The 12,253-nt window shown below is 39.7% G+C and overlaps 1 pseudogene; it reads right to left on the bottom strand.

The window, feature by feature from the left end:
- Positions 1-10,583, bottom strand: part of LOC119001980 (exosome complex component RRP43-like) — a 33,255-nt pseudogene extending 22,672 nt beyond the window's left edge.
- Positions 10,584-12,253: the final 1,670 nt, after the last annotated feature.

Here is a 12,253-nt window from a genome sequence, read left to right as displayed (position 1 = left end):
AACATCATTAAAGTATCCATACTGCCCAAAGCATCTATAAATTCAACATAATTTCAATCAAAATACCAATGACATATTTCACTGATCTAGATCAAATATTTCAAAAATTATGCAACCAGAAAAGACCCCAAATACCCTCAGCACACTTGAGAAAGAAAAAAAAAGTAGGAGGAGTCACAAAACCTGATGTCAAACTATACTACAAGGCCACTTTAATCAACACAGTCTGGTGCTAGCATAAGAACAGACATATAGATCAATGGAAGAGGACAGAGAGCCCAGAAATCAACCCATGTCTTTATGGTCAATAAATATTGGACAAAGGGAGCAGAAGCATGAAATGGAGTAAAAATAGCCTCTTTAATAAATGGTGTTGGGAGAACTGAACTGGTACATGCAAAAAAATAAAACTAGACCACCAACTTAGAGCATACACCAGAATAAACTCAAAATGGAATAAGGTCTTAAATATAAGTAATGACACCATAAAAGTCCTAGAGGAAAACATAGGCAGGTGAATTTCAGATATTCCACATAGCAATATATTTTTTTGCTGATATATCTCCTAGGGCAAGGGAAATACAGGAAAAATAAACAAATGGAACTACATAAAATTAAAAGGCTTCTGCATGGTTAAAGAAACCATCATGAAAATGAAAAGGGGACTGACCATACAGGAGAATAGATTTGCCTATGATACCTCAGACGTTTGATCTCCAAAATATATAAAGAACTCAAATGACTCTACACCAGGGAGACAAATAATCCAATTAAAATATGGGCTAAAATAAGGACTGAATAGACACTTCTCCAAGGAGGACATACAGAGGGCCTAGAGACATGTGAAAGGATGCTCAGCATCACTAGCCATCAGAGAGATGCAAATTAAAACCACAATGAGATATCATCTCACACCTGTCAGAATGGCCACCATTAGTAAATAAATAACCAACCAACAAGTGCTGGTGAGGATGTAGAAAAAAGGGAACTCTAGTGTGCTGTTGATGGGAATGCAGACTGGCGCTGCCACTGTGGAAAACAGTGTGGAATTTCCTCTAAAAACTAAAAATGAACTTCCTTTTGACCCAGTGATTCCAGTACTGGGATTATGTCCTAAGAATCTGAAAACACCAATCCAAAAGGACCTATGCACCCCTATGTTCATAGCCGCATTATTTATAACAGCCAAGTGCTGGAAACAGCCTACTCCTATGTAAAGGAGTGGATCAAAGACTGGTACATTCACACTAGGGAATACCACGCAGCAGAAAGAAAGAAGGAACTCCTACCTTTTGCAAAATCATGGATGGAACTGGAGAGCATAAGTGAAATAAATGAAATAAGCCAGTCAGTAAAAGACAAATACCGTATGATCTCACCTATAAGAAGAATCTAATGAACGAAATAAACTAACAAGTTAAATAGAACTACAGGCATGGAAAAATGGAACAGATTGACAGAGACCAGAGGGGAGGGGTGATAATGGTGGGGAGAAGGGGAAGGGACTAGTCAAAGAACACATATGAATGACATATGTGAATGGATATGGATATGGAACACATATGAATGTATATGGATAACAGTGTGGGGATTGACTGTGCAAGTAGGAGGTGCGCTGGACAGAGGAGGGCATAGTGGGAAAAATTGTGAAAACTGTAATAGAATAACAGTATAAAATTTAAAAACATAAAAAAATAAAGATGCTAACAAAGCAAATGTACAGGCATCTATGATATTGCCGTCACAGCTAAGGCAAATTATATCAATGTCTAGAATGCAAGCAAGTTTTCCTGGAGAAACACATAAGTCCTCTCTCTGAATTATCTGTGAATTTTCAGTGGCGTCTACAATAAACTGGCTAGCTACTCAGGCCTCTTCTTCAGGAAGTCCAGACTGAAATCTTGATGAACACAGATGGTAGATCCACACTAAGAATAACATATCCTTGCCCTGGCTGGTGTGGCTCTGTGGATTGAGTGCTAGCCTGGGAACCAAAGGGTTACCAGTTCTATTTCCAATCAGGGCACATGCCTGGGTTGTGGACCAGGTCCCTAGTTGGGGGCGTGTGGGAGGCAGCCACACATTGATGTTTTTCTTTTTCTCTTTCTCCCTCCCTTCCCCTCTCTTTAAAATAAATATTTTTAAAAAGAATAACATATCCTTTATCAAGTTCATCTGGTGGTGGTGCTGCAAATTCACCTTTAATTCCACAAATTACTGCAGTATTTCCCAGCTTCACTAAACCAGCACTACCTGCAGTACTAATTTTGTTGACACTTGTGGTTCTGAATTTGCCACGTTCTTTTCCATCGGAGCAGTGATTCTCTTTCAAAAATCTCCTATAATATTCCAGAGGTTCCAGAGTTTTAAAACCAGCTGCCGTCTTCCCACCTATGCCTTCCTAAATTCAGGCTTTTTAACTTCAGACTAACTTTGAGATTATCCAGCGGGCCCCTGGAATATCTCAAAATAATTCTTCTCTCATTTTATAAAAAACAAAATAAAAAAGATGTTAAACTTGAGCTTCTTTGATATGTTAAATTATATGGGAAGCATTGTCAAATAAGAAATAATACTAAGCCTGCTTTATGTTGTGTTTATGTAGGTATATGTTATAAGCATTCCAGAAATTTTATGAAATTCCTGGAAATCTGTTATGTCTTGGTATAATGTTACTAGTTATCTTAAAATGTTGCGTGGCACAGAAATAACCAAATTTACTTGCCAATTTCACTATAATTAAGTTAAAAGATCTTTAACCATGGGCATTTAAAAATTTAATCTTTATTGTACTTTTTTCCTTTACCATTTAGTGCCTTTATACACTACTCCCCCCAGCAATCACCATGTTGTTGTTCATGTCCATAAGTTCTTTTCCCATTTTGTTTCATCCCTCCACCCTTAACCTCCCCACCCCTAGGTGTCATACCATGAACATTTTAGTCTTTTGTCATTTACAGATAGTTACTGTCTTACTCTGATGTTTTTGCAAAAGTAAGACTCATAGAAAACACCTTACCAAATGCTTCTGACCACTGACACTGCTACAAAATTACATCTTTGGTACATATTTAACAACTAGAAAAAAAGACTCCACATGACATCTTGTTTTGTACAAATGCTGGAGACCTCCAAAACAGATTGGCTAGACATAAAAGTAGGTGCCATCACTGTGGACTGCTTTCACACAAGACACCAAATGTGGACTTCATTGTTTAACTAAACACAAAATCCTTTCTTCCTTTCTTTTGTTCCTTTGCTGGTATTGGCTTGGAATGATAATGTCATCTTTGTAAAGATTTTAAAACAACTTTTTATTTCAGGCTAGAATCTTTACTTCCCAAGTGTGCTGAAAACCTAACTGGCCCATAGCTTTAGTGGGCAAATGCAGCGATCTTTGTGAATGAGTGCATTAATAGTGCCACCTCAGTGGGAGTAATTTGTGCCACAACTCAATGTATCTTTGTGGCGTCTAACATTCTCCTCAGGAATGTGAATGCCCAGATGGCTGGCACATAATCAGATGGTGCCTCTTTTTAGAAATATTTTATTTACTTATCTTTAGAGGGGAAGGGAAGGAGAGAAGGAGAGAAATATCAATGTACAGTTGCCTCTCATAAGTCCCCTGCTGGGAACTGGCCTGCAACCCAGGCATGAGCCCTGACTGGGAATCAAACCGTGATCGTGTGGTTCACAGGCCCGCACTCAATTCACTGAGCTACGCCAGCCAGGGCAGATGGTGCCTCTTAAATTATCAAACTGTGCTGCTAATTGGTCACAAATGAACTAAAACACCCCAATTGTCAACTCCCTTGGGTTTATAACCTCAAGTTAGAAAGGATTTACCAAAAGGCATTCATGATTCAGGATTTACTTCCTTTGGCAGATCTCTACTTCCATAGTTAGGACTGAGAACAAATGAGGCTATAATCAAGCGCATCTCCATAACTCTGGAAAGTATTATGGAATCTGCTGGTAAAGCAATAGCTGCCTAAATTTCTTTTTAAAAAATTGTTATTGTACTTTTTCCATTACCATTTATCCTTTTTATATTCTTTTCCACCCCCACCCCCCACCCACCCCCATAAACCAAATTTCTTATACTCTCTGGCCAAAGTTGTTCTTAATAACAGGATAACCATTAATTACCTTTTCCTTAGTAAGAGGGTAATACAGTGGTACCTGTATTACCACTTTTGGGGAAGGTAAAACCCAGTTAATAAGATTACTAAACAAGTCACTTGGCTTAAGAAAGTGGCTTCTTTAATGAGGGATTTTTTTTTTTATGTTGGACATTCGATTTTGATTGGTTTGGTTTTTGAGGACCATAGCTCCAAAATGCACTCCAAACATTGGAAATTATCCTGCTTAAAATAATCATAGTAGTCTGTATTTTCTCAAAACTTTTAAATGCATATTTGTAGCCACTAGCCACCAAGCAAATGATCTCCCAGAGACTGGAATGTGAAAACAAGGAATGAAGAGAATAACAATCTTTAACAATGTGTACCTGAAGTGATGAACTGTAAATAACCACAGCAATTCAACCAAAATCATCATGACATGTATATCACACAGAGGATGGACAAAAACTAAGAATTTGGGAGTAGTAACTTAATGATGCTAATGCCTTAAATTTTGACCAGATGTCTTAGTTAAGCTGAAAATCTGATCAAAATAAAGGAATTGTTTTAAAAAAGAGACTAGCTCAAAATAGAGTTACTTGTGCTAAGATTTAATACCTAACTTAAGTGTTAGCTTGTTCCAGAAATGTAATCTTAACCAGTCAACTGGAATTACTTGATCAGCACAGGTGAGATAATCTGCCTGAGACCCAAACTATCCCCCAAGGAAGGTGATTTTTGCTTGAAACAATCAGCTCTTGAATAGAATAATTTCTTGTCCTGCCATCTTCTGCCTGCAAAAGTCTTCCATTTTGTCCTGCTTGTCAAAATGTAACAGGGTGTGGCCAGGGGCCCCCTAAAGAGGGTTTTGTAATGGGGTCCAGAACTCAGGGTGTCCAGGAAATATTAAAAAATGTAGGATGTCCTCACCCCCACAAGTTTGAACTGGGGGATGGGACACATGGAGCAGGGACACATTGAATTCTTTTGTACACCAACAGTTTTGCAAATAACCTCTAGAATGGTCATTTAACATATCTATAACTTTTAACTGGTTTAATGGATGTGTTAAATAGCTGTGGCCTTGTTTTGAGCCAGAGATGGGAGGGACTTCCACTCAGGATATAACTGGGAGGTAAGAGCTTGGAGATGATTTGCTCTTTGCCACTGGGACACACCTACCTGGACTTAGTATGGCAGCCCAGAACAGCTGGAAAAATATGGGAATGCTGGCAGGTATAGCCAATTGTGGAAGGAGTCAGAAATGGGGATACAGAGGAAGATTGGCAATGGGATTTAAACCCAGGCACAGATCAGGGAGAACCACACGGCTTTGGATGCTTCCTTTCCCACATGGCTTAGGAAGCAGGAGAGACCTTGCAGGAAAGGGAAGGGGTGAAAGGACTCCTGCCAGTGAACCATGAGAAGGTACCATGTCAGTTTGGATTAAGAACTAGAGATCCCAGCAACAGAGCTGATGGTGCTGGGAACAACGGGTGGCCTACCAGCTCAGCAGGGATTACTTGGAAGGACCAGGGACTACCTGAACCGCAGACTTGTATTTTTTTTCCTGAGATATGGTACCCCAGGCTGAGCAAAGGGGGGAAGGGGACAAGGGGGGAAGTAAGGTCTGTGTGTGTTTGTGGGTGTTTTAAGGGACTTTGGGATTTTAATGAAGACATTAAGTCATTACTCTAAGTCTATATAATTTTTTGAATAAATTCTTCCTTTTCTTTTCACCAATCTCTGACATTGAGAGCTATAATTCCCTGGCAACAGGCAAGGAAAACCTAGTACAGGGGGACCCCGGGAGAAGAGGGGGTCCATTCAGTAATAGCATATTGTACCCCTATCACTGGGTCTGTTCAGTAACAAAAACTCCTTTCTATTTGCTAGATGGGATGCTGTCCAATTACTGAATGTTGAATAAAATTAATTATGCCTTTAAATTTATTCAGTTGAAATTTTTAACATAGCATTAAAAAGAAAACACCAAAAAACCATTGCCCCAAAATGGCATCACTTTTGCTAAAGTCCATTATGCAAAATGTAGATTTTATACCTAACCTAAGTGCTATTTCAGCCTCTCCTGGAAAGATAATCTTAATCAACCATCCTGGAATTTTTTTCTTTTTCCTTTTTTTGCTAATTGCTTCCTTGCCCCACCCTTCTCTTCTGTAAGAATTCCATTTTGTGCAACCTTTTGGAGCATTCTTCTGGTTGCTAGATTGGATGCTGTCTGATTCATAAGTGACTTAATAAAGCCAATTAAATATTCAAATTTATTTGGCAGAATTCTGTTTTTTAACAGATTTGGTGGCAGAGTTGGAACCAAAGCTAACTTCTGATGGCATTGGGGGACAAGAAGAAACACAGGTATGGCACCCATGAACCCCATTTCAAATTCACTGTCTTTCTTGCTCTTTTAAAGGACACTTGATAAGTAAGCCCCTCTTAGTTTAGTGAGTGTAGGCAGCTAGATATTAATAAAGGAATGAATTGGACATCATTAAACATTATCAAATGGGAAGCATGAGCCTGTAGGCTTCACCAAAAAGCTATAACATTTACATTCATTCACACATTCCAAGAAATTACTGCAGAGGAGGCAATTCTCAGAGCAAACAGAAAATCTCCCCAGGAGCACTACCCACCTTCATTACCAGATTGTGAGGAGGGGAAAGGAAGGGGAGGTAAGCACATACACTGAACCAGCCAAAATTTTACAGGGAGATGTTGACCATACAGGTCTGTCAGTCTAAACTGGGAAAGGGACTAGTTGGCTATGTGGTAGAACCATCAGAAGCCCAGGAAAGCTTGGGAAGTCAATTGGTTACTTTGAAAAAGCTCCTGGTTATTTCCAAGCCCAAGATAATATAACCCACCTTAACAAAGAAGCTCTCTCTCTTTTTCGAATACTCTCTCTCCCTCTCACTCACTTTGGAAGATACATTCTCTCCATTCATTCATGTGTTCTCTCCATAGCAACCATGCAGGTCTAGCAACCAGCAGCATCCAACCAAACACAGGCTTTTGGCAGGAGCCTGGGATTCCAAAGTAAAGCCAGAAATAGTGCTAAGCTTCCAGGATGGGAACTGAGACTACTAATGCCACAACAACAAAACAGAAACTAGACAATGGCTTTTGTTTTGGCCTTGTTGAAGACACACCTGGACTTTTTCTATGGTGGGAGGAATGAAGATGGGACACAGAGGCAGCCTTCTATTTCAACCTGAATAAACCTTGCCACACATAATTGCCTGTGTGTAGGTCTGTGAAATGCTTTTCTCCCAATCTCATAGAAGAGCCCCATTTCCACCAGCAACAGCTTGATCTCTGTTTTGTCTTTGTGTTCAACCTCCTGGCATAGCTGGCTTTCTTTTACAGGGCATGTTAGCATGAACTGGAGGAAATTATACTGATAGCTAAATGAGCGGGTAGAGAATTTTATCCGGAGACAATTGAGCTTGCAGAGAATGCTGTCCAGAGCCAATTGAGCTTGCAGATGATCTACTAGGAGCCAAAACTTCAGCCTTTCAGACTGCAATTTCTGGGTGGAAGCCCAAGCCCTTACCTCTGTCACTGGATTCCACACTGGGAATTGCTGACAGTTTAGCCTGCAGTTTTCCACTTGTTTGGAATCAGCATGTAGATTCCATGTTGAAAACTGATGGCAGCTTTAGTTCTCCATTTTGCTTGGAAACTGTTGCTTACCCTCATTCACTGGGTATTTATTCCTTTTCCCAACCCAAGGTTCCATGTAAATTGTTGGTTAGTGCTGGGGTTATACTGGGTCCAACTTAAGAAACAGACTGATTTTGATTTAAGAACTGAACTGGATTCAATTGCAGAACATGACTGCGGCTGGCATCAGACTGAATCAAATTTGAGCTGGACTATGTTCAACAGGAAGCCTCACGTGAAGTTAAGAAATGGGATTTTTGCCTTGGTCAGGTGCTCAGTTGGTTGGAGCACCTCAAAAGGTTGCAGATTTGATCACTGTTGAAGGCACCTATCAAGCTTGCAGATTCAATCCCTGGTCAGGATGCATATGGAAGACAACTGATCAATGTTTCTCATATCAATGTCTCTATCTCTCCCTTACCCTCTCTAAAAACAACAGATATATTCTTGGGTGAGGATTAGAAGTAAAGAAACAGGATTCTTTGGTTTTGAGTGGGGAGGCATACTAGTATTTTCTGTATTGCTCCAATTTTAGTATACATGCTGCCAAAGTAAACAGAAAACAGGATTCTCTAAATCTAAAGAATTGAATGTAATGCCTTTTGGCATACTTATTTCATGTTTAAGAACTAGAGTCCTGGAAGCTGCATATATTTCCAAAGGAAGCAAAATTCTGCTGGAGACATATTAGAATTGTTTGGCCAGTGTGAGAAGTGTTCTAGTTGGACAAAATATTTTAAAATGTGCACTTGAAGGTAAAGGTGTTCAAATTTAGCAAACAGAATGAGATACCTGTCTTGATTGTCATGTAGAAGATTATAAGATTTCAAAATTCAAAAGTAACATCATTGAAAAATTCATTGCAGGAAAGAAACTAGTAAAAAATTAAAGAAATAAAAGGTCCCTAAAACCAAAGATGATAAAACTGCCACACAAGACTGAAATAACTCCTGCTGTTCCCCTCTATTTTCCTTTACTTGAGGACTCATTCTAGTATTACTTTGTCTCAATTGCTTTTCCATTATGAAAATATGAACAGTTAGCTTCTTAAAATAACTGAAACTACTGGCAATTTTTTTCAGGTATCTTTCAGTAGGTCAGAGGCTAATCTAAGGGCCACATTAAAAATTTTGAATCTGTAACAGAGGTGTGCAAACTTTTGGTGTCTCTGGGCCACACATTACATACATTGTGACACATAATCACAAAAAAATCTCATAATGGTTTAAGTAAATTTATGATTTTTGTCCTGGGCCTCATGCATAGCCATCCTGGGACACATGTGGCCTGCGGGCTGCTGGTTGGACACCCCTGCACAGTACATCAGGCTATGCAGCTCTGGAACAGATTTGGTGTTCTATTGCCAGTCACCAATTAGTAAATTTTCAGGAATCAAGTGGAGACTCCGAATGGCACAGATATCTCAGGCTTCTGGGAAGATAGACAAGATGAGTTACACCTTAAAGAAAAATACAACCAAGCTGTGCCAAGAAACTCATTTCCTTTGAAATCAAGTTTCATCCATTGCCCTGCTCAGGAAAAAGGTGTTTCCTCAAAGTGGGATTCAATTGCATCATGAAACTGTGTAGAGGCAACCATTTCAGCTATGATTTGTGTGGGAAATATGTATATAGATGAAGAAGTGAAGATAAAGAAAATGTACAACATTTAAGTCAGACTTTAGCTGTAATTAATGATCTTGCTTGTACTAAAGACCCCTCCTCAAAGGATTGTAGATTCACTACAATCCTTTGAGCTTGGAGATAAGGTGTCACTCAAGACTTGGACAACAGCATCTCCAGAAAGCCAACTAGCAGAAAAGTGGACTGGACCTTAGGACATACTCCTTACCATGCCCCATCATAGTGAAGTTTGCAGAAATAAAACCTTGGATTCATCACACCAGAATAAAAAAGCACCAGAGGAACAAAACATCACCAAACCTCAAGATGACCTGAAAGCCATCTTTCAGAAACAACGACATATTCTTTTCAATACTTTGTCCTTGGTTTTTTTTTAAAAAAGTATTTATTTATTTTTAGAGAGGGGGAGGGAGTGAGAAAGGGAGGGAGAGAAACATCAGTGTGAAATTGCCTCTCACGAGCCCCCTACTGGGGACCTGGCCTGCAACCCAGGTATGTGACCTGACTGGGAATTGAACTGGTGGCCTTTTGGTTTACAGGCCCATGCTCAATCTGCTGAGCCACACCAGGCAGAGCTCTTTTCAATAATTTTTGATTAGCCCCATGTTATAGAGAACTTGCTCCTTTCAAATGAAATGAAAATATTTGGGTATTTTTCATAAAAACATTGTAAATATCTCTAAATTTAGTCATGCAGGAGGAACTTATGTTGAACAAACATTCACTATATGTCTTATAGTATTTACACTACCCTGGAAAGCCTTTTAAATTATACTTTGTTTCAGCATATCAATAATAAAATAACCTACTCCAAGAGAATTCCACCAAGATGGAGGCATAGGTGGAAACACTGTGCCTTCTCCCACAACCAAGTTTAAATACAACAAAGGTTTGGAGAACAAAGATGCAGCCAAAGAACAGAAAATTGAACTACACGGAAGTCCAACAACAACCAACCGGACTGGTAAGAGGGGCAGAGCCAGCAGTGGAGCGGGGACAGGCAAGATAGATCCCCCAACCCTAGGACCCAGGCAGCCCCGCGTCAGGTGGACCCTGTGAGGACTCGGGGCTGCGGACTGACCACAGTCGCACATTCGCGTGGATGGACTGCACGGGCCCCGTAAGCCGCCATTGCTTTCCTCTGACTCCACCCCCACATACAAGGTCACAACCCAGTGACTGAGTGGCCTGGCCCTGGTGAACACCTAAAGCTCTGCTCCTCATACGTAACAAGCACAAAAACTCCAAAATATGGCTCAAAAAGAACTCAAAGCCCCAGAGCTGATAACTCTAAGCAACCAGGAAATCGCGAACCTTTCAGATGCACAATTCAAGACACTGGTGATCAGGATGCTCACAGAATTGGTTGATTTTAGCCACAAATTAGAAAAACATATGAAGGCTAAACTAATTGAAATGAAGGGAAATGCACAGGAAACCAATAGTGATGGAAAGGAAACTGGGACTCAAATCAATGGAATGGACCAGAAGGAAGGAAGAACTGACCAAACAGAAAAGAAGGAAGAAACAAGAATTCAAAAAAATGAGGAGAGGCTTAGGAACCTCCAGGACATCTTTAAACGTTCCAACATATGAATTATAGGGGTACTAGAAGGGGAAAAGAAACAGCCACGAGTGGAAAACTTATTTGAATAAATAATAAAGGAGAACTTCCCCTGTCTGACAAAGGAAATAGACTTCCAGGAAGTCCAGGCAGCTCAGAGAGTCGCAAAGAAGTTGGACCCAAGAAGGAACACACCAAGGCACATCATAATTACAGTCGCCAAGATTAAAATGAAGGAGAGAATCCTAGAAGCAGCAAGCGATAAGGGTACAGTCACCTACAAAGAAGTTCCCATCAGACTGTCAGCGGATTTTTCAAAAGAGACCTTATTCCAAGTCATGAAATCTACAAATCTACATCCAAGATTGCTCTATCCAGTAAAGCTTTCATTTAGAATGGTAGGGCAGATAAAGAGCTTCTCAGATAAGATCACATTCAAGGAGTTCAACATCACCGAGCCCTTATTATATGAAATGTTAAAGGAACTTATCTAAGAAAAAGAAGATAAAAAATATGAACAGTGAAAGGACAGAAAACTCACAGTTACTAACAACCACACCTAAAACAAAAGCAAACTAAGAGGACAGCTAGATCAGGAGAGGAACCATAGAAATGAAGAACACATGGAGAGTTAGCAACAGGGGAGTGGGAGGAGGAGAAGGGGGGAGAAGATACAGAAAATAAGTAGCATAGATGGTAGGTAAAAATAGATAGCGGGAAGGGCAAGAATAGTAGGGGAAATATAGAATCTAAAGAACTTGAGACAGGTGGTCATAAACTAAAGGGAGGGGAAATGGTGGGGGGGTACAGGGTGGAAGGGAATGAAGGGGAGAATAGAACAACTGTAATGGGATAATCAATAAAATATATTTAAAAAATAAATAAAATAACCTACTCCAACATTTATAATTGGAGACCTGTAATAACTCTAAAGGACAGGGAAATGTTTCACTTAAAATCACTAACATAGCCCCAGCTAGAGAATGTGCAACTTTTGTCAACTCTGTTATAAACTGTTTTGTGCTCTATCATAGCTTATTGTTGCATACAATGTGGCCCCTTATGTGGATCTGCAATTAAGTGTATTCTTAAGGCCCCTACCAGATGGTCTAATGCTAAGATACATGCTAAATAACAAAGTGAGTAATAGCATATGAAACTGATCTCACAGAAATAAAATAGTTTAAACTAACAGTAGGAATATAATGGGGGACTCAAATGGTAGAAAAATTTTAGTT

Source organism: Sturnira hondurensis, unplaced genomic scaffold (assembly GCF_014824575.4).
Source record: "Sturnira hondurensis isolate 20B ecotype Veracruz unplaced genomic scaffold, ASM1482457v3 Scaffold0017338, whole genome shotgun sequence".
NCBI classification, from domain to species: Eukaryota; Metazoa; Chordata; class Mammalia; order Chiroptera; family Phyllostomidae; genus Sturnira; species Sturnira hondurensis.
This window is presented reverse-complemented; position numbering and strand designations above follow the sequence as displayed.